The sequence below is a fragment of the Podarcis muralis genome, chromosome 5, assembly GCF_964188315.1.
Source record: "Podarcis muralis chromosome 5, rPodMur119.hap1.1, whole genome shotgun sequence".
Lineage (NCBI taxonomy): Eukaryota > Metazoa > Chordata > Lepidosauria > Squamata > Lacertidae > Podarcis > Podarcis muralis.
In genome coordinates, this window is record NC_135659.1 from 19,934,212 (window position 1) to 19,958,273 (window position 24,062).

A 24,062-nucleotide genomic window follows, 5' to 3' on the forward strand; every position below is an offset into this window, starting at 1 on the left:
CTTTGTGGTATTCAAAGCCCAGCTACTTAGCACTTTTAAAAAAAGAAGAAGTCCACATAAATTGGCTATAATTCTGCCCAGAAATCTGTAGAAAGCTAGTCTTCAAAAAACTAGTTCAATATTCTCCCACAAAACCACATTCATCAGATCATTTGTATTCTCAAAGTGTTTTCAGTGCCTTCCAGCTTTTGAAGCATCTTCATGAGCCTGACAATTATTCCCACTAGAAAAGAAGACCAGCTTACACACAAACACTAGTTGGTGGGTTTGAGGGTACCACACAATAATTATGGTGGTCAAAGAAGGTGATGCAGAGGGAGGAACCATTTTCTGCTTTCCTTCCCCTCTTCCACATTTTGCGCTGCCCACAACAGACAGTAGACAAAATGTACTGCTGCCATTATGGGTCTCTGTGCCCCTGGAGATCTTTGGGTAAAGCACATTTGTAGCAGCAATAGGGGTAAGAAGCACATCTTTCCCCATAAACAATTTTCTAATGTACAAGTGGACAATCCAATAATTTCCTATGGGTGTGTGAGCTCCAGTTGCTCACAGTTGCTCCCGTTCAAAAGACTATAAGCATGTGCAGAGTTCCTTGTGTACACAGAAATGCCCCGAAAGCACTGAAATGGAATGCAGGACTAAGAAAAGGAAGATGGAGAAGGAGACTCTAGCTAAAAGCTGAAGCAGAAATTGCAAAATGCATTGTGGACAGAGTGCACTTAAAATTGGGTTCCAACTTTGGAAACACTCGGGGTCACCATGAACACATTTAAGGAAAGCCGCTGCCATGCTATTATTTCTTTTTCCATTGCAAGACCATGTCCCCTTTTGTTGCACAGTTGCATATAGGTATCCTTGACAGTGTAACCTTTGTTACTGCATTCAGTTGCATATTGAATGGAAAGCGCAGCTTCCACTTCTTCAGACTGAAATCAGTGAGAAAACATATTTTGAAAAATCCTATCCAAAAGTCTGTTGTATTGGGATGAAGCAGGTACTGAGGTTCATTGTACAAACTGTATTCTCTCTGTGATGTACTTGTATGTATTTCTATAGTGCACATTTCATTTACTGTCTGAACTTGTTCTTCACTGATGGATTTTTATTTTTATTTTGGTACAAAATATAGGGTTTTATTTAGGAGTGGCAGTGTCATCTAGTGGAGAGACATAAACTGGTTAATAGGAGAAATGTCAGTTCCTAGTAAAGCCCGTGACCGTTGGACATTATATAAAGTATTTACTTTGTGATGCTCTTAGTGCAGAATGTAACAATATCTATTCACTGAATAAACAACCAGGAATGAAACTGATATAGGGTCCGATTCTGTATGCATGTACGTAGGAATATGTCCTGCTGGGCAGAGGGATGGATTAATCAGATCATTCCAGTCCATATCAATTTTTCTTGTGTTGTCTCATAAATCAATTTATCTCATTTCCACATAAAACCTGCATGAAAAATATCCTTTAAAAACATAGTCAAACGCAGTTTAGAATGTGTTTTCTCTCAAAATACACAAAAATATTTTTTTTGGGGAGGGCAGCAATTCCATCAGATCATTGAAGTGAATGGATAACTTCTGCTCTCCACAGGAAGTGTGGATCTGTTCGGTTCCTTTCAGAATTTGCAATGGCTGAATTCTTCAAGCATCCCTTGAGAAGGTGTCGTACCAGGTAGCATCGGTGCTTATTATTCCAAAGAAGGCAGCACATTCCCAAGACTGGCTCTTGACTTGTAGACTAACAGCTGGAGAGAATTACATTTGCCTTGAATGATAAGTTGGACCTGGTCTGAGTTTCACTATGATGCAAGCCCACACAGTAGTCCAAGTGTGAGCTAACCAGAGCATGCACCACTCTGGCGAGACAGTCAGCAGGCAGGTAGGGTTTCCGCCTGTATACCAGATGGAGCTGTTAGACAGCTGCCCTGGACACAGAACTGACCTGTGCCTCCATGGGCAGCCATGAGTACAAACTGACTCACAGGCTGCACATCTCGTCTGCCTGGCAGACGCAAGCCCCACGTTGCCATTTCAGGCCGTGCGGGACCCCAAGCCCCCGTGTCACTCCCAGGAGAGACGTGCACCATTTTGTCACCTCAGGGGTGACACCCAGGGCGCGCCGCATCCCCCGCACCACCCCTTCCTACGTCCCTGCATTCAGGACCAGGGAATCCTCTACACTTGCCTGATAATGGCCAGAAACATTGCTGTGTGCTCATTCATAGCAAGCAGCTTAGAGGAGGTGGGGAGGGGGGAAACCCCATCAAGGTCTAAATAGGTCTCCTCTTATGTGTGCAGTTGCACATTTAGGAGCATGGATTTGTAGCCCACAAGTTAACTCCACAGTACAGTAATTTTAAGAAAATTGCTGATGCTACTTAAAAAACCAAACACACCACTCCTGTGAGCATGTCTTGTAGGAAGCTTTCAATAATACAGAGCAAATTAGCTGCAGGAAAGCTAACTAAACAGTATGTATCAGCATATAAACCATTCCCATTAAATACCTAACAGCATGAAGTGCCAGCCTAGCTTTTCTCTTGGAAATAAGAATTGATTAATTAAAGTAATTCTAAATATTTTACCACCTTTAATGTACTTGTTTGGAGATGATTCTCTGTGTGTGTGTGTGTGTGCAAATATGTGCAAATATGGCTTCAGTCATCATTCCTAAACGAGCTCTTTCCATAAAACCACTCATTAATCTGTCCAAAAAGACACCACACAGTTGTTCCCTGAGTTGAATTATTGCAATCTAGGCGAGGTTTCGTTTATATGCAGTAAAATGAATTAGCTTACCCTGTATTATAAATAATAAAGGCAAACAAATTAGAAGTCACTGTGAATAAGTATTTATCTTACTGCCACTCTATTAGATAAGACCCAGAAAGGAGGGGAAATCGCGGGAAATCACTTTCTTCTCTTCTTATGCTGATGGATTCCTCTCACCAGCAGAAAGACAGAATTGCATACCACCTGTTATTTCTAACACAGGACAAACGGATTAATGTTATTGCATATAAACTAAATTTTTGATCTATGACTTTAAGGCTCTCTGAAATTTCTGTCTGGGTAACTGGGCAATGAGGAAAGCTAAACTGCCACATGGTAGTCCTAACAGTATATGATCTCTTAAACATGTTAACTGGGCACCAGATTTTAAAAAATGATTTTAACTCTGAATTAATATAAGCACTTATAAAATTGCAGGTGGCAAACGCTGCCTTAAAAAGATTCCCCCTCCATCTCCTGAACGTACATTATCACACAGTGTGTGCATGTCCCAAGATGTAGTGTACAATGCCTGCATGATTTAAAAACAGAGAAAGCACACACTTTGCTCCCATGAGAACTCTGGTTTTATTCATGTGCAAACGTATGCAGATGCATTTTAAATGTAGTTCATAAAAGTCGATGTTGACTGATATTTTTATGGGATGTAGGCGTAATCCAATTGGAACCACTCATACATAACTCACCCAATTTCTTCAAGCTTTAGAACTGCACTATAAAAAAAAAATGAAGTACAAGGTCAGTACCAACATTTTGAGCACACTGAGAATAATAAATGAAACTCATTTTGGGTTGCTGGGTTTAAACTTTCAGTCAGGCAACTGTGCTGCCATCCTGAGGGCCTTTGTTGCTCAGCTGCTTAGTAGAGGTGAGTGAAAGTGCTTAGAAACTTTAATGTTATCAAACTCTTCTTGCTTCCCTCAAATTTTCTCAGACATTTTGCCTTGAGGTAAATTCTCCAAACCCACAATGAATTTCACTTTGGACGAAAACTAATGATGACCTAGGAATATAAGGGAAATCAAGCACCCAAGATATGCCATGGCCTGTGCTACATTCTTTTAACTTACCTCCACATTCTTCAGATGTTTCCACTGAAGGGGAACCTCAGATATTTCCCCGAATTTCATTCCATACAACATTTCATTTTATGATGAAAATGATGTATAGATGGTATTTGACCCCTGTTAAATTAGCAAAGATATATCATAATTGTGATAATTTATGTTAGAAATGTAAAGAAAAGAAGGAACTTTTTATCACATGTGGTGGACCTGCCCCAAGGTGAAAGACTTTTGGGGAAAGATTTATAATGAATTGAAAAAAATGTTGAAATATACATTTATAAAGAAACCAGAGGCCTTTCTTCTTGGAATAACAGGTTTGGAATTGCCCAAGAAAGATGTTAAATTATTTTTGTATGCCACAACTGCCGCTTGAATTTTATTAGCGAAAAAGTGGACTTAGGATTTCATATTAGTTAAGTGATGAATCAATATGTTTAATTTTAAAATTAAAAGATATAAGGATGTTAATGTTTTAGTTACATTTCATAAGAACTTTGATTGGAAAACTGTTAAAAGGAAGTGCATGGAAATTCAACCAAGGGGAAGCGAGGAAGTCACTTAACAATGTTAATAAGTGTAATTTTAATATGGTTATGATCCATGTTTGTTTGTTTGTTTGTTTGTTTGTTTTGTTTCTAATTTTGTAAAAATCAATAAAAAAATTATTTTAAAAAACCAACATTTCATTTTATGCCCATGCTTTTGTGGGAACTCTGCTGCCTAATAACATGTTGCGAGAAGTTGTCGTGTTCAAAGGCTGGTTTTTTACAAAAAAAAATGCCATCTTGACTGGTCCCCCACTGCAAAGCAGGACCACCCATCTACCAGGAACCTACAGATTAGCCAGAGAAATCTAGATTTCATATTCAGTAACTCAAGATGTTTTCTCAACACAACTGCTTGCCCAGTGCTCATAAGAAGTTGTAAAATAACTGAAGAACAAATTATTCTAGAAGGGGCTTTATTCTGCAGCCATCTCTTGAGACATACAAAAGGAAACAGTGATTCCATGTGCCACTAAGATTCAAACATCCTATGATGTATTACAATAAGCAGATAAATAGAGAGCTAGGTGAACTATTGATAGATGATAGATAGATAGATGATAGATAGATGATGATAGATAGATGATAGATGATAGATAGATAGATAGATGATAGATAGATAGATAGATGATAGATAGATAGATGATAGATAGATAGATGATAGATAGATAGATAGATAGATGATAGACAGATGATAGATAGATGATAGATAGATTCCCTTTCTTACTTTCTAGCTCTGTCATTATATGCCTCTGTCCTTATATGCCTGCTGGTTTTGTCCATAGAGTTTTCTTGGCAGGGATACGGGAGTGGCTTGCCGGTTCCTGCTCCAGGTGGATCACGTTTATTCAAAACTCTCCACTATGACCTGCCCATCTTTGCACAGTGCAAAATATGGTCTGAAGCTCAACATCAAAAAAACTAATATCATGGCCACCGGTCCCATCACCTCCTGGCAAATAGAAGGGGAAGAAATGGAGGCAGTGGGAGATTTTACTTTCTTGGGCTCCATGATTACTGCAGATGGTGACAGCAGTCATGAAATTAAAAGACGCCTGCTTCTTGGGAGAAAAGTGATGACAAACCTAGACAGCATCTTAAAAAGCAGAGACATCACCTTGCTGACAAAAGTCCGTATAGTTAAAGCTATGGTTTTCCCAGTAGTGATGTATGGAAGTGAGAGCTGGACCATAAAGAAGGCTGATCGCTGAAGAATTGATGCTTTTGAATTATGGTGCTGGAGGAGACTCTTGAGAATCCCATGGACTGCAAGAAGATCAAACCTCTCCATTTTGAAGAAATCAGCCCTGAGTGCTCACTGGAAGGACAGATCCTGAAGCTGAGGCTCCAATACTTTGGTCACCTCATGAGAAGAGAAGACTCCTTGGAGAAGACCCTGATGTTGGGAAAGATGGAGGGCACAAGGAGAAGGGGATGACAGAGGACGAGATGGCTGGACAGTGTTCTCGAAGCTACTAACATGAGTTTGCCCAAACTGCAGGAGGCAGTGGAAGACAGGAGTGCCTGGCGTTCTCTGGTCCATTGGGTCACAAAGAGTCAGACATGACTAAACGACTATGAAACAACAACAACAGCTTTGTCCTTGACAATATCAAATGATGTACATAAAGGAAAGAAACATAATATCTTTAAACATATAATGGCAACGTAATGAGCCAAGATGCATGCCATATGTACTCTTGAAGATAAATTATGGAGGAGGAATGACAGTGTCTTGCAACTGAGGCTGTTTCTAGAATTAAATGATTTCAAATGGGAATTGTAATGTTACTTGGGCATTAGGCATTCCTTCCCGGTGGCATTGCAAGCCAGCAGTCCTTATGACACACAAATGTCACCTTTTTGGTGGAGATTATGCATCTGACAAAAGAAATGTCATGCTAGAATGCTTCAAGTCCCAAAGTGGAGAAAATCCTTGAATGATCTTAATCTGTTTTGCTAGATGTAAGAACAGTTTTGATGAATCAAGGCAACCCACTGGGATTTGCACTTCCATGGAGGTTGAGCCAACAATTTATGGTTCTAAGTGAAAATGAGATTGATAGCAGTTTTATGAGTTTCACTTTGCTACAGTTTCTTCCCCGTCCTGCTTTGGGTCAGTGTTTACTCTATCATGAAGAACTTTAAAAGACTGAATAGATGAAAAAATGAAATGATTAAATAAAGCAATTGAATCAAACATAACAAAATGCAATATCTGCTTGATAGTATCACTAGCATGGGCCAAGTGACTATTATGCCTGGAAGCAAATTATTTTAAATTATATTTGCATTTCAGGGCATATACATAACACAGAGCACGGGAGTGCACTGACAATCTCACAGAGGATGTAAATATTTGAAAAGAGAAAAATAGATCAGTGAATCTGGATCGTCACTTGCTGATAATTGTCAAATGTCACCAACGTATCATTTCAAACATTTGCCCAGTTTCTGATGACTGTCAACTCTCTCAGCATTTGGAATATCTACTGTTACAGAAGTTCAGTGTGCAGGACATTTTGCAAGACTCATCTAGTTCATTCCCCCCAAAAAAAGAAAAGAAAGAAAGAGACACTGTGCAGCAGGTAGGTCATTGCCATTTCAGTTTTACAAGCAGTGAATGGACAGGATGTGATTTACCCAGGAACTTTTGGTTAATACACTGAGTTTAGATCCAAAGAATTGCCCTCAATCTGGTGTTCTCCAGTGAGCTGAATATAAACCAAAAGACGTACCAAAGGTTTGAAGATATGTATTTTATTCATGGTGTGGAAAATACCAAGTTGGTTTACTTGGACTGCAGACAGCATCCATTGCATATATTCAACACAGTTATATGAGTAGATCTGCAAAAAAATATTGGAATAAACATGCTTTGTTCTCCTCCCATATCCATATTGCACGGATTTCCTTAGATGCTGACATTTTTGAAATGTCATAGTTTATGAGGAAATAATGAAAATCCAGGTAACATGGCAGGCCATGGTGACCTTTCACTAAGAGATTGATATGAGCTCTTAAGCAAGCTTAGGAAGGAAATTCAGAGGTAAAGATGGAGGTTCAAATAAGTAATTGGGGACTTCAAAGGTCAAAGTTGTAGCAGCGTTTGAATGAGCATGCTGAAGCCAGCCACTCTTCATTTTAACATTTCTATTTGGTACTTATTGCCTGCAAAGTAGCTTTGCAAATGGCTTAAACAGCCAAATACTGTAGACATTTTTAATTTTAACTGCAGCTGTTCTCCCCCCCCCCCCCCGCCTTCTTCCTGAGCACATATCACACAGTCAGAGACTAATATCATCAAAATGAATCGAAACAAACTTACTGGTACTGAGATCAGCAGCTGGGCCCATTTAATCAATATGCTTCTGATCTTCCAAATATAACCATTTGAGGGAAGAGTAAAAGCACAGCAAATCTAGCAGATATTTTGAGCAGCTATAGAATACAAGAGTTGGGGTGACATATGCAAGAGCAAAAATTTCAGAAGGGTATGTGTGTGATGACTATTGTAAATTAGGATTTGTGTCCTGTAGAGGAAGTGACAAATCAGTCTATTTGTGTTTCATATCAGTTTTGCATGCAGTTGATCATATAGCTCCGTTCTGTCCAGTTTTTGCACCTCAAGAAAATGTACATAAATTTTCCATTTAAACTGTACACACTTTCCTTTGAAGTATCTTTTTTGAACACATTTTGTGCATATTATTGCCCTAAAAATGTGCACGTTGTGAATGCATTTTCTCCTAAAATTAGCATTCTTGCGTACATCCCCCCCCCTAAAACATGCATTATGTGCACACTTTTCAGAACCAAAACTGCTCCACAAAATAGCTGCATTTATCTCCACATACAAGTCCCAGACTGGTGAACAGAAGCTGTTTTACAAGTAATGGACTTGCAGATATTAGTACAGAGAAATACTTCCTAGTGGGCTGCAGTTATTAACTTTACGTTTTGAAGTTCTTGCATTTTTTAAAGAAAACAGTACTATATACAACTAGGGATGGATGAGTAATTTGATCCATAGGCATCTTAATAGGTAAAGGTAAAGGTACCCCTGCCCGTACGGGCCAGTCTTGACAGACTCTAGGGTTGTGTGCTCATCTCACTCTATAGGCCGGGAGCCAGTGCTGTCCGCAGACACTTCCGGGTCACGTGGCCAGCGTGACAAAGCTGCATCTGGCAAGCCAGAGCCGCACACGGAAACGCCGTTTACCTTCCTGCTAGTAAGCGGTCCCTATTTATCTACTTGCACCAGGGGGTGCTTTCGAACTGCTAGGTTGGCAGGCGCTGGGACCGAACTACGGGAGCGCACCCCGCCACAGGGATTCGAACTGCCGACCATGTGATTGGCAAGTCCTAGGCGCTGAGGTTTTACCCACAGCGCCACCCGCATCCCGGGCATCTTAATAATTAGACTGAAAACAGCCCACTGCTAACACGTATGAAAATTAGTATCATTTTTTATTTTAGTTTTCACCCCAACATTTGCAAAACCAAATTATGGAAATGACACCATAAAAATCATATCAGGGTGTTGTAAGATATTTGTAATGATTTTAGAAAGACATGGTGGCTTCACCTTAGCCAGAAGGGCATGGTTTCCGAAGCCTTTGCTGTGATTCCAAGCCAAGCAGAGCTAACCTGTGCCCCTGAACTGTACATAAGGTCTTTGCTCAGCCTCGGGAAGTTCTGCTTTTAACCTTGCCTGACCAAAGGTTGTTTCAGGGTTGAGACAGTGCAACTGACTTCTGCTTTTGCAAGCAATCACAAGGAGCAAGGATTGGGCTCAGGGTAAGCATAACAACCCTCTGGGAAGTCAGCCCTCCGTAAGTGTTGGCTATTACAAATAACTCGCTGAATGCTAAGCAATTTCTTATCTGGCTCATGGGTCGTAACCTGGGCCTCGGGGTGAATTTATAGGGGGATGGTTTGACCTCACACACTATGATAAGCAAGAGACAAAAGCAGAGGTTTGTTGGCATCCCCAGTTGTCTGCATGCAACAAAACAGACCGAGGTTGAAATTGAATTTAAATTGCTGTCAGTTGCTCCAGCTCCTCAGCAGTCTCTCCTGTTTAGCAAACTGGGCAATATAAAGTCAACTGGTGATTAGAAGTGTGTTCTTCTTAACTTTGCCTGCCAAAAAAAAGCAAGCTCCAAGCATCTCCCAAGCCCACATCTCACTGCTCTTCCCATAGTCAAACCTCTCTATCTTTCTCATATTAGCTGAACGTGAAGATGCCAAAAACATTGTTTTCCAGCCAAAGGAGCTGTGCTGCCACGCTGTGCACTGAGAAGCACAATTTGAAAGGAAAAGCAACTATCGTCGGGTGAGGTGTTGATGTGTGTAATGAAATAGACAAGATGCCCATGACCTGGAAACAGGCCCTGGGCCTGGGTGGTTTTGATTCCTTCATTTGTTTGCTGCTGTTCTTCTTCTTCTTAAAATAAAATCCCTTCGTAATCTAGGTTAGAATTTCAATAAACCACACAGCATGATGAAATCTGCTAAAAAGAAAAGTCAAGGAAAGGAAACGACTTCACAGCTTTGCTTAAATGGAAATGAGTGAAGATGACTATAGAAGTCCACACTATGCCAACCCCATTTGATAGGTGGGAGCAAACTCGACATAATTGCCATCTGCTAGCTCTTTCTCCACTGTAATGATGATAATGATGATGATCGTTATTATTATTATTATTATTATTATTATTTATAACCCGCCCATCTGACTGGGTTTTCCCAGTCACTCTGGGTGGCTCCCATCAGAATATTCAAAACACGATAAAACATCTGAAATATACTTGGAGTCGAGAGTGGATTTCATGCGTTTTATTCAGCTCACAGTGGTGAGGAGGGATGGAAGTTCCCCCAGAATGTCTGCTTTGTATACAGTATTTACACAATGGGCCCCATGTGATTGGCTAATTCCAGGATTCTCCTGTAGGCCAATCAGGTTGCGGATTCACTTCCACCTGGAGCTGGATTAGGTGGCTCCTGTGGACCAATCAAACTGCTGCATTCTGGAGCCTATTGATCCAGGACCAATCAGACTGATGCATTTTGGATCCTATTCAACTCAGCACATAACAACATCAAACATTAAAAACTTCCCTAAACAGGGCTGCCTTCAGATGTCTTCTAAAAGTCAGATCGCTGTTTATTTCCTTGACATCTAATGGAAGGGTGTTCCACAAGGTGGGCACCACTACTGAGAAGGCCCTCTGCCTGGTTCCCTGTAACCTCACTTTTCGCAATGAGGGAACTGCCAGAAGGCCCTCGGCACTGGACCTCAGTGTCCAGGCAGAATGACGGTGGTGGAGACGCTCCTTCAAGTATACTGAGCCAAGGCCGTTTAGGGCTTTAAAGGTCAGCGCCAACACTTTGAACTGTGCTTACACTTATGCTTCAGATTTCACTCGATGCATGAGAACCTAAATATTTGCAGAGCTCTCTAAGAAATTCCACTAGTTTGAGCCAAAAATCTTCAGAAACTTTTGCTTAATCTTGATTTTCCCCTCATCCCTCCCATTCCATTTCTTTTTAGATTGTAAGCCTGAGTGCAAAGCTCAACTCAATATTGATTTATGAGAGCCGCTTTGACTAAAGGATAGAGTAAAACAAACAAACATATAGCTTTTAAAGCAGAGCAGCTTAACCCTATAAGCACAATAAGTTGAGTTAAAGAAGAGGAGAGTCTGTCCTTGGGTGTTCTGAAAGGGATGCCTTTGATATAGTGTGCTGATAAGACGCTTACTCTATTAAGCTATAGTGATTCAAACTTTCATGCATCATTTGACAGAGAAAATGAGAATTTGTAGAAGTAATAGCTAATGTAAAGTATATTAGTCTGCAATGCAGTTAGACAGGTGGAAAAAAAGAAGTTTACATGCTGATGCCATAGAGAAGAATACCAAGGCATAAGAACAGCCCTTTGTAATAGAATAATTGTGATTCAGTTGAAATATGGCTAAGAGTGACAACTCCACTCTATGGTTTCATGTGCTACTGCTGCTGCTGTTCTTTACTTGTTGTTGTTTCCCCCCAAAAAATGACACTTACAGAAAAATGAACATTAAAACCAAGTATACAGGCAAGAATAAAACAGCCAAACAACAACAACAAAAATAATTTCAGGCCTAAAAATAAATCAGTGACCATAAACATAAAACATATGATGGAGAGAATGAGAACAGTGGAAGCTTTCCCGATAATTGAATTTCCACACTAGAAAAGGCTTAACCTGCTCTGTTCACCACCACCCCCATCTGTTAAAGGCACAATAACCCTGCTTACCCCCAATGTCAACCCTAAATCAAAGCTGGGGGAGTGTGGTACCCACCTACCTGAGAGTTGGTTGTTGTTGTTTAGTCATGTCCGACTCTTTGTGACCCCATGGACCGGAGCACTCCTGTCTTCCACTGCCTCCCGCAGTTTGGTCAAACTGATGTTGGTAGCTTCGAGAACACTGTCCAACCATCTCATCCTCTGTCATCCCCTTTTCCTTGTGCCCTCCGTCTTTCCCAGCATCAGGGTCTTTCCCAGGGAGTCTTCTCTTCTCATGAGGTGGCCAAAGTATTGGAGCCTCAGCTTCACGATCTGTCCTTCCAGTGAGCACTCAGGACTGATTTCCTTCAGAATGGATAGGTTTGATCTTCTTGCAGTCCATGGGACTCTCAAGAGTCTCCTCCAGCACCATGATTCAAAAGCATCAATTCTTCGGCGATCAGCCTTCTTTATGGTCCAGCTCTCACTTCCATACACCACTACTGGGAAAACCATAGCTTTAACTCTACGGACCTTTGCCAGAAAGGTAATGTCTCTGCTTTTTAAGCTGCTGTCTAGGTTTGTCATTGCTTTTCTCCCAAGAAGCAGGCGTCTTTTAATTTCGTGACTGCGGTCACCATCTGCAGTGATCATGGAACCCAAGAAAGTAAAATCTCTCACTGCCTCCATTTCTTCCCCTTCTATTTGCCAGGAGGTGATGGGCCCAGTGGCCATGATCTTCGTTTTTTTGATGTTGAGCTTCAGACCATATTTTGCGCTCTCCTCTTTCACCCTCATTAAAAGGTTCTTTAATTCCTCCTCACTTTCTGCCATCAAGGTTGTGTCATCTGCATATCTGAGGTTGTGGATATTTCTTCTGACAACGTCTGAATAGACATGCATATAATTCTACTGAATTAGGTACACAGTGAATTATTATTGGTGCCTGATTCTTAGCTTCTGCACACCAGGAGACACGCCTAAGCCTGTTTGTGACATTTCCCATTTTCCCCCGTGGAGGGTTTCTTTATTATCCACTCACAACTATTGTATAGTGTATTCACAGATAATAAGTTCTAGGGGGTATCTGATCTCAGACAATCCCACCACAGGAAAGGTGTATCCTGGTTGCTGGGAAACAGGGCAAGGTTAAACTGCAGAGTTTCCAAGGACTAGCAGATAGACAAAAGCAAGAAAGGTGCACGAAAGGGGAGGAGAAAACTTCTCATAAGAAGAAGAAGAAGAGTTTGGATTTGAGATCCCGCTTTATCACTACCCGAAGGAGTCTCAAAGCGGCTAACATTCTCCTTTCCCTTCCTCCCCCACAACAAACACTCTGTGAGGTGAGTGGGGCTGAGAGACTTCAAAGAAGTGTGACTAACGCAAGGTCACCCAGCAGCTGCATGTGGAGGAGTGGAGACGCAAACCCAGTTCACCAGATTACGAGTCTACCGCTCTTAACCACTACACCACACTGGCTCTCCTATGCAAACAACTCACTTGTCAATCGCAGCTCTCTCCCAGTTCCCTAACACTGAAAGGCAGGAGCAGTCAGGCTGCCCCATCTCACAGAAATTACTTAGAAGGGTACATGAGCATTTTGGTTCATAACTTTTTTTTTCCAGGAGCGCTAGAGACTTATTTTAAAAGAAGGAAGTTTGGAGTCACAGGCCCTTGCTGACTGTGGGCTGGGTACATCATTCATTCCTGTACCTGCAGTCCTGAGAACGTGTCTCACTTTCCACAACTTCTGCTTTGTCATTCAGCTGTGTCAGATGTGAACCACAAGCAGGTGTGCTAGTTGTTGCTCAGCTCCATATGCCCAAATTCATTTTTGGCTGAGGCGTGTTAATTGCTAAGCCTGCAAACAGCCTGGGGAGAAGATGGGGATTGGTGAAATATCTGCAATATCGTAAAGACACCACTGACTTCCTTAGGGAGTGTAAATAATAATAATAATAATAATAATAATAATAATAATAATAATAATAATAATTTATTATTTGTAACCCCCCCCATCTGGCTGGGTTTCCCCAGCCACTCTGGGCGGCTTGAACAAAAATATACTAATATGTCATACATTAAAAACTTCCCTGAACAGGGCCGCCTTAAGATGTCTTCTGAATGTCAGGTAGTTGTTTATCTCTTTGACATCTGGTGGGAGGGCATTCCACAGGGCGGGCGCCACTACCGAGAAGGCCCTCTGCCTGGTTCCCCTAGCTTTGCTTCTCGCAATGAGGGAACCGCCAGAAGGCCCTCGGCGCTAGACCTCAGCATCCGGGCAGAACGATGGGGGTGGAGACGCTCTTTCGGGTATACTGGGCCAAGGCCGTTTAGGGCTTTAAAGGTCAACACCAACACCAAGCAAAGGCATTTGGGAGGCTGGAGGTTTGCAGATTCCCCAGTCTGTTCTCAGGCTCTCAGCTTTTGGTGAGAAAAAAGGCTGTGGAAGAGAAGGTGGCGAGAAAGACATAGTCACCGAGGTGTGGCTCATTTTTGTATAAGGTAAGATAAAATTTGGGAAAAGGGCACTTGAGCAGCCAGAACTTGAACATTAATTGGTGCTTTGAAACTGGGGGGAAGATTGGCAAGAGTTAAAATGATTTGTTGCACAGTCAGTTGTGAAAGTGACTTCCAGTGACAAAATATATTACAAGCCATTAAAACTCCTGAGCTTTTTGAACACATCTTCAGCAGCCGGGTGATAGGTATTTCCATTCCTGCTGCACTTCAATGCATCTGTAACTTGATGGCACTCATAAGCAATAACCCGAATTGCCTATCAGAGGAGCCATTTCCTCCTATTTACAAAAATGGGAAATAAATAATTTAAGGTGCCACCCGTCTTGTAATGAAATAAAGTGAGTATGGCAAGGTGCATAATGAAGCAAAATACCCATAATACTTGACACCCGAAAGAGATGACATTTTGGTGCATAATGACTTGTTATGCAAAAAGCTCACTTTTATCATCTCTTGACACTTCTCCTGGAAGACTTTTCCTTCACTCTGTCTAAATGTCTATTTGATTCGGGTAACTGCAAGGTCAATGCTTCAACCACAGGGACCAATTCGACCAGTTAAGCATCCTTTAGTACTACTGATTGAAATACAAGCAAGCAAAGCTTAAATCTCTCTCACTGAAATCAACTTGACTTCAAGATGGATTTCCCTTACAACGACTGGCTGAAACTGATCTCACACAATAATAGAATAAAAAAAAATATTATAAATTAATTTGGAAGGTGGTATTTACGTTTACTGTTGCCTATTTAAGGGGACGCGGGTGGCGCTGTAGGTTAAACCACTGCGCCACTTTGGCTTGCTGATCGAAAGTTCGGCAGTTCGAATCCCCGCTACAGGGTGAGCTCCCGTTGTTCGGTTCCAGCTCCTGCCAACCTAGCAGTTCAAAAGCATGCAGTGCAAGTAGATAAACAGGTACTGCTCGGGCGGAAAGGTAAACAGCCTTTCCGTGCGCTGCTCTGGTTTTGCCAGAAGTGGCTTAGTCATGCTGGCCACATGACCCGGAAAAACCATCTGCAGAAGCGGACAAACGTCGGCTCCCTCGGCCTGTAAAACGAGATGAGTGCCACAACCCCAGAGTCATTCGCGACTGGACTTAATTGTCAGGGGTCCCTTTACCTTTATCTATTTACCTTTACCAGTCAGATTAAATCAAATAAACAAGGAATAGTTGGTGTTTTGTTGGAGGGGATGCCAGGAAACAGGGAATTATGTTCATGTGTGTAAATATGTACAAATTTTTTTGGTAAAGGGTTTTTAAGGAGATAACAGAAATTACCAGTTTAAAGCTGACCAAAAGTCCAGAGGTAGCGTTATTATCAATTTACGATGGGGTGGAAGGTTCACAAGCTATGGAGGACTTGCTCACAAATTTATTGACAGCTGCACAAATTATTATAGCTAGAAAGTAGAAGGGGCAAGCAGAAGATAAAATGGAAGAATGACATAAAAAGGTGTGGGATATAGCTATTACTGTAACAATAAATCAACACGTGTCATTAAGGTAAGACGGGGGAATATGCAGAAGAAACGATTTTGAGGAGATATGGAGGGTGTTTGTAGAATTTGTACTGTTAAAACGGAAAGGGGTCAAACCATTGCAAGTGGTGTTGAAATTTTGGGAAGTTGGATCGTTACAATGGAATGGTCTCGGTGGTGGAGTGCAAAATTTTGTTCTTATTTATTTATTATTATTACTTTGTCAAAAAAATGCATAAAATAAAAAATAAAATATCATGCCTGGGTGCAAAATGTTAACATTGGTTTTATTCTTTACCTGAATGACTCCTCATAGCACACCCTTAATGGATAGGATCCAAAGGCTTGTTTTTCATTCGTTTTTCTGATGGCAGGAGTCCATAGGAAGAAGGAAACATTTAAACCCAGCTCACTGAACCCAAGTCTTATGAGGAATGTTTGAAGGAGATGGGTATGTTTAGCCTGGGAAAAAAGGTGACTGAGAGGAGATATGATAGCCATCTTCAAATATCTCAAGGGCTGTCACATGGAAGAGGGAACACACTTATTTACTCCTGTTCTGGAGGGTAGGACTTGAACCAATGGCTTCAAGTTATAAGAAAGGAGATTCCCACTAAACATCAGGAAAAACTTTCTGACAGTGCCCCTCTGAAATCAGAGCCCCAGTGTCAGTGCGCATGCCATCTGAGGCCCTTTTCTGTGTCCCCATCCCAAGAGATTTGGTGGATGGCAACACCTGAATAGGACTTTTCTGCTATGGCTCCCTGTCTGTGGAATGTTCTCCCCAAAGAGACTCTTTAGCTGTTTATTTATGCTGTCTTTATTATGCTTTTATTATTGATGCTCCATAAAATCCGTTCTTAATGTTGTATACTGCCCTGGAATATATATAAATCGAATAGATGATGGCAATGGTGTAGATGTGCCAAAACACAGCTAGTCTTTGAAATTTGTACTTCTCTGAATTTGCAATGTTGTTATTTACTCAAATAATAAGTATGAAACATATATTTAAAGGGGAAATGTGTATGAAATGTATAAGCTGGTAAAAAGAGCGTGCAAAAAAGCACCAGTGAGCAACCTGGCTGCTGAATTCTGCACTAGCTGAAGTTTCCAAACCGTTTTCAGAGAGCTATTATATAGGTAGCTGGGTTGGTTGGTAGATGTATTTATTTATCTGTATTTATTTGACAGGACTGGATCATCCACACTATTTTATCAAGTAAAAAACACATGTTACACAGTGCTGGAGCAAGTGAGGCAGACACGTTGGTACCATTAATAACATCTGGAATGTAGGGGCTCTCCCCAGAATTTGTACTATGCAGCTCTGAGACAAGATACTGCATTTGTGAACTACGAGCTCACAAAAGACCTGTAATTACATTTATGCTAATTTCTGTAGCACTTGATCTGCACAACACATTATTGTGAGAGCTTCTAATTACAAAATGCACATGATTCCAGCACGTGAATTTGTAAAGTGAAAATTGCAGAAGGGAAAAACAACAACAACCTGGTTCAGGACTGCGCATGAAACTTTCAATAAGGAATATCAGCAAGTTTCAAAAAGGGAGGATGCACACACAGGAGGCAGGCAGGTGTGGAGGATTCCCTGGTCCTGAATGGGGTAACTGTGCCCCTGAAGGACCAGGTGTGCAGCCTGGGAGTCATTTTGGACTCACAGCTGTCCATGGAGGCACAGGTCAAATCTATGTCCAGGGCAGCTGTTTACCAGCTCCATCTGGTACTCAGGCTGAGACCCTACCTGCCTGCGGACTGCCTCGCCAGAGTAGTGCATGCTCTGGTTATCTCCCGCTTGGACTACTGCAATACGCTCTACGTGGGGCTACCTTTGAAGGTGACCCAGAAACTACAACTAATCCAGAACGCAGCAGCCAGACTGGTGACTGGGAGCAGCCACCGAGACCATATAACACCGGTCTTCAAAGACCTACATTGGCTCCCAATAGGTTTCCGAGCACAATTCAAAGTGTTGGCGTTGACCTTTAAAGCCCTAAACGGCCTCGGTCCAGTATATCTGAAGGAGCGTCTCCACCCCCATCGTTCTACCCGGACACTGAGGTCCAGCACCGAGGGCCTTCTGGCGGTTCCCTCACTGCGAGAAGCCAAGTTACAGGGAACCAGGCAGAGGGCCTTCTCGGTAGTGGCGCCCTCCCTGTGGAACGCCCTCCCACCAGATGTCAAAGAGAACAACAACTACCAGACTTTTAGAAGACATCTGAAGGCAGCCCTGTTTAGGGAAGCTTTTAATGTTTGATGTATCACAGTATTTTAATATTCTTTTGGAAGCCGCCCAGAGTGGCTGGGGAAGCCCAGCCAGATGGGTGGGGTATAAATAATAATAATAATAATAATATATTATTATTATTATTATTATTATTATTATTATTATTATTATTCCTTTGCTGTTTTCCAAATGTTTTATATGAAATCACTTTCGCCTGGAACAAATAAACAAACAAAAACCAAAGCTTCCTTTTCTCAGCATCAACAAAATAAATGCACTTTTGTTGTAAATTCCTCGAGGGGTTTTCCTCTTTGCTCGGGATCAGTTTTGAAAGCATCATTCATTGCATCACTGGATACCCCCCTCTCGTTTTCTATAAGCTCCAGGCATTAAAAATAATAATAATCCAGATTTGCCTCCATATAACATACAACGAAATTCATGTAACTCATTGTAAACAGATTCCCGGTTTCTCCCAAGGTTACTAACCCAATTCTTAAATGCCAGAAAAAAGAAGGCATTTAAATATATATTGCATTTGCAAAGAGGACGCTGCCACAAAAGCAGGGAAAGACACAGTGTTAATCTTAAAATACATTGCTTGCCTTTAATTTGCAAAATAGATGGCTGTATTCTGCCATGTACACCTAGTTTCCCCATGAGCCCTTGCTTCCTATATGGGCACCGTGATTGAATTTTACCTATTTTGCAATGCCTCCTCCTAGAAATAGTGGGGTATTTGATGACTGGCTCCACACAGCTCCGAAACCCTGAGCATTATGCATACCCTCCAACATTTCTCCAATAAAAATAGAGATGTCCTATTCCATCATCATAATCATTTTATTATTTATATCCCATTCATTTGACTGGGTTGCCCCAGCCACTCTGGGCAGTTTCCAACACATATAAAAACATAATAAAACACTAAACATTTTTTTTAAAAAAATGTCCCTATACAGGGCTGCCTTCAGGTGTCTTCTAAAGGTTTATAGTTATTTGGTTTGGGGGTTGCACAACTCCATACCCTCCAGCATTTCTCTGATGAAAATAGGGTGGGCCGGTTTCTGGCATCGTGCCTTAACCATCGTGAACTTGGCACTGGCTATTTTGAAAGCTCCCAAAGCCAGAGGCTGGGGCAGGACAGGTGCAAATAGTCGTACTTAAAATAAATCAATCAAAAACCATTTATTCAAAAGTTACAATACAGTTACAATAAAATATATTTTCATTCAATATGCAGTTGAACCTCTACTTACCACCGCCTCTTCTTACTGTTGTTCCAAGTCACGACAGCGGCAAACCCAGAAGTAACCGGCGGGTTTGCCGCCATTTGCGCATGTGCAGAAGTGGTCAATCGCCGTTCGCACATGCGCAGAAGCGGGCAATTGCCGCCCATGCCTGTGCACAACGGCGCTTCTCCCAGCGACCCGTTTTGACCTCCGGACATACCTCCGGAATGAATTATGGTCACAAATAGAGGTTCCACTGTACAGTGGTACCTCAGTTTTTGAATGCCTCCATTGACGAACATTTCAGTTTTCAAACGCCGTAAACTCAGAAGTAAATGCTTCGGTTTTTGAACACATCTCAGAAGTCGAACATGCCATGCAGCTTCCGTATTGAATTTTCTGTATTGAGTTTTCAGTTTTTGAACGTTTCATAACTCAAACAGTCTTCCAGAATGGATTACGTTCAAAAACTGAGGTACCACTATATCTCCCCCACAGATACCTCTATGATGACGAGGGTATGAAAATATCCTGTTCTTCATCAATAAAAGAGAAAAGGGGAGACCAGATTGTGTCAAAGGTACCATTTTTGGAGATGCCTGTGATTAGTCGTCGATGGTATGTGAGGCGTTCTGATAGAGCACTGCTCCAGATGTTATTAATCCAAGCCTCTACTGGTATCTTAGAAGTTTCCTTTCATCATTGGGCAATAACTAGTCTAGCTGCTGTGAACAGGAGGGGAAATATTGCTTCAGATTTAAGGGTAGAATTTGGGGTCAAATCTAATGATAATAAGGCAAGTGCCCAATTAGGAGGGATAGATTGTTTAGTGATTTTGGAGGTCAGATTAGAAACTTTTCCCCAAAAGACCTGGACCACGGTACACTCCCACCTCATTCTCCACAGCCTTTCCAACATAATGGTGAGCTTAAAGGGTTTATCTTTGCAAGGCAAAGCTAAGGACTGCTGAACTCTTTGTAAAGCTGATGGAATAGTTCTGTTTCCCTTCTCTTCCTTTGCTGCAGCCTGATGGAATTTGTGGTGTTAGTTGCAGGAGAGACAAAAGAGAGCACCCTGTTTAAGAAATTAAGATAAGCCAAACCTTTCTCCCTCCAAAAAGTTTGGGATATTTCTCCCATTTCCCCTTCATTCTGTCGGAGCTGCACTCCCACCTCATATTGGTGGAAAAGAGAAAGCTAAAATATCAGCACAGCTGTAAGCGGATTACCACTTTTATGACAACATAGCATATGTTTAAATTGCTGATTCGTCATGTGTACTCCTGCTCTAGACCTTACAAATCCCAACAGTTCTTTGGGTTTGTTAGCTCAGAATACGAGAATGATCTTCTGACAAAATTCAACTCCCATAGTTCAACACATTACAAATACATTGGGGAAAGGAGGGAAGTGTTATTTTACATTTGGGTACCATTTTCTTATTGGCCACTAGATGGAACTATCAGGAAAGACTTTCTCAAAAGTCCAGCTAGACACGGAAAAGAAACTAATGTCTGTTTCATTTTTCACTTATTTTTCCATATGAATTTTGGCATCCAAATACTCTTTTACATTACCCTTTCTATTCAGTGATCTCCGCGTACAGCCTTTGAAGTCGTTCTTCCATATTCTATAGAACTGCAACTGCAATTATTCCAATGTTGAATTCAAGGGCAGGGTTGCCATACAGTGGCACCTCTGGTTACGAACTTAATTCGTTCCAGAGGTCTGTTCATAATAATAATAATAATAATAATAATAATAATAATAATAATAATAATTTATTATTTATACCCTGCCCATCTGGCTGGGTTTCCCCAGCCACTCTGGGCGGCTTCCCACAAAAGAGTAAAATACAATAGTCCTTCAGATATTAAAAGCTTCCCTAAACAGGCCTGCCTTCAGGTGTCTTCTAAAAGTCTGGTAAGCTGAAACTGTTCTTATCCTGAGGCACACTTTCGCTAATGGGGCCTGCTGCTGCGCGCATGCCTCTGGCGCATGATTTCCGTTCGCATCCTGGGGCAAAGTTTGCAGCCAGGAACAGCTACTTCCAGGTTAGCGGAGCTCGTAACCTGAAGCGTTCGTAACCAGAAGCATTCATAACCAGAGGTACAACTGCATTTCAAAAAGTAAAAACCAGGACCCCCCCCCCAAAAAAAAATTGTTGATCTATTTTTGGAAAACCCCAAATGCGATTTTTCAATTGACCTGCCTAAGATCCAGGACAAAGCGCCACATTTTGGAAATCCACCCCCCCCCATGTCATTTCTGCCTTTTAATTCCTGGAAATGTCTGAAAATCCGGACGTATGGCAGCCCTATTCAAGAGCTGATTTCTGGACCAGCTCACAACTCTTTAAAACAACCGAAAACAAATACATATATAAAGATACTTTTTCCTTTTAAAAAGTTGGCAGAACTTTTTTCCTGATCTGCATTGAAGTCAGAAAATGTTTTGCCACCCTCTAGCTAATGTCTGATCGCCGAAGAATTGATGCTTTTGAATTATGGTGCTGGAGAAGACTCTTGAGAGTCCCATGGACTGCAAGAAGATCAAACGCATCCATTCTTAAGGAAATCAGCCCTGAGTGCTCACTGGAAGGACAGATCGTGAAGCTGAGGCTCCAGTACTTTGGCCACCTCATGAGAAGAGAAGACTCCCTGGAAAAGACCCTGATGTTGGGAAAGATGGAGGGCACAAGGAGAAGGGGGCTACAGAGGACGAGATGGTTGGATAGTGTTTTTGAGGTTACCAGCTTGAGTTTGACCAAACTGTGGGAAGTAGTGGAGGACAGAGGTGCCTGGCGTGCTCTGGTCCATGGGGTCACGAAGAGTCGGACACGACTAAACGACTAAACAACAACAACAACAAAGCTAATGTCGGAGGAAACTTCCCTTCCCTTAAGCGGAAGAATACCGAATCTTCAGGAGGTGCTTGACTATGCTGTAAAAATGCACTCAAGATTCTACATTGAAAGATACTGTACATAGATACCCATGAGAGCAACATTTGTGTGGGCGGAAATGAACATTACAATTTTCAGCAATAAGGAAACAATGCAGTAAACAGACTGTGTTATTTAATTAGTATAAGATATTCATATATATTTATGCTAATAACTCTTTGGAGAAGAAGTGTTCAGAGTGTACAGATGTAATAAAATCCAGAGCTTAAAGAAAACTAGGAATGTATTTTAAAGTTATAACGCCACAGTAAAAACAGTGCTTATTAGTGCGAGCGAGCACAGTTATTTATCACGGTAAGTGGTGCAACGTGAGCCATAAAACCCAGTAAAATAGAGATTTGCTCCATATGCTCATCAAGAGAGCAGTTTAGTTAGATGGATTAATATCCTCTAACCTCAGTCCTTCCTTGGAACGGAACAAGGAAATACGGCAAGAATTACTGTGCTCATATTAGCTGCAGACTTTGGGTATTCCGTGGTTTGGTAGATGATTCAAAGAAGGAGTTTATAAAATGGGAGAGGCTGCTTTCCTCTTTTGTGGCCCAGCTCAGCCACAGGGTTCCAGAATCGGATCGAGTGAACTCAGACAGCACTCGGGTCCCTCCCTGCCACATTTAAGCCAACTGCGCTCTGAACCAGATTCCAGTTGGCAAATGATCATCCCACCCACCCTTTAAGAATGGCTGTGTGGGTTTGACCTTGCTGTGGAGTCTTAATTGGTCGCTGTATTTGGGGCCAGGGAGAAATTTGCCTGCCTCGCAGCAACTATCATCACTTTGGCCGGAAAAGGCATTGGGTTGAATGTCGTGGTGTAGCCCGGTGGTAACCTTTTGCCATTGAAATACGGAGAAAAGCACATTTTGGCAGGCCTAGTTTTCTCACCTTGCAACAGTGTAATATAGCAAAAGCATCTTCAACAAAAATCCCCTCATCAGCACATCGTTAAAGTGACAGGAACACTGACAGGAACATGTCAAAAGGTTGGTCAACCCTGGAATGCTATGGTAAAGGTAAAGGATCCCTGGATGGTTAAGTCCAGTCAAAGGCGACTATGGGGTTGCAGCGCTCATCTCGCTTTCAGGTCAAGGAAGCCTGCGTTTGTCCACAGACAGCTTTCTGGGTCATGTGGCCAGCAGGACTAAACCTCTTCTGGTGCAATGGAACACCGTGATGGAAACCAGAGCCCGTGGAAATGCCGTTTACCTTCCCGCCACAGCGGTACCTATTTATCTACTTGCACTGGTGTGCTTTTGAACTCCTAGGTTGGCAGAAGCTGGGACAGAGCAACAGGAGCTCACCCCGTTGTGCAGATTCGAACTGCCGACCTTCTGATCAACAAAACCAAGAGGCTCAGTGGTTTTAGACGTCCTGTTTCCCGGGGACAGTCCCCAGATTTACAAATCTGTCCCCAGACAAAATCCGTCCCTGGAATGTCCCCAGATTTCATTGAACATCCCTGGATTTCATTTAATGTCCCCGGATTTATATTTTAAGTGTTGTAGATTTATTAGTAGGGAATGAATGTTGTGTGATTGGTTCAACGACACAAGACACATCATATTGGGACTTCCAGCAAGGCAAAATGGCAGGCGCCACAGCAGTGAGTAGCTCCTGAAGCCAGCCAGAGCCAACTGCGCTACCTGGCTGGCTCCAGGCTGCTGAGACTGCTGCTGCCACCGCCACTGCCAAGGGGGAACTGGGGATGCCTGGCGTGTCAACTGGGGGAACCGCTGACATCCCCCTGTGACCCAAATAGAGCCGGGAGTGAGAGCGCCCAGCCAATTGGCTGACTGCCCAGTGGCGCTCTGATGCCAGTAAAATCCCCGGAGCCGATGCAGTGAAGAGGAGGAGAGGAGAAGGAGAAGGAAGAGAGAGAAAGAGGAAGGAGAAAAAAGAGGGGAGCCACAACCTTGCCGCACCACCACC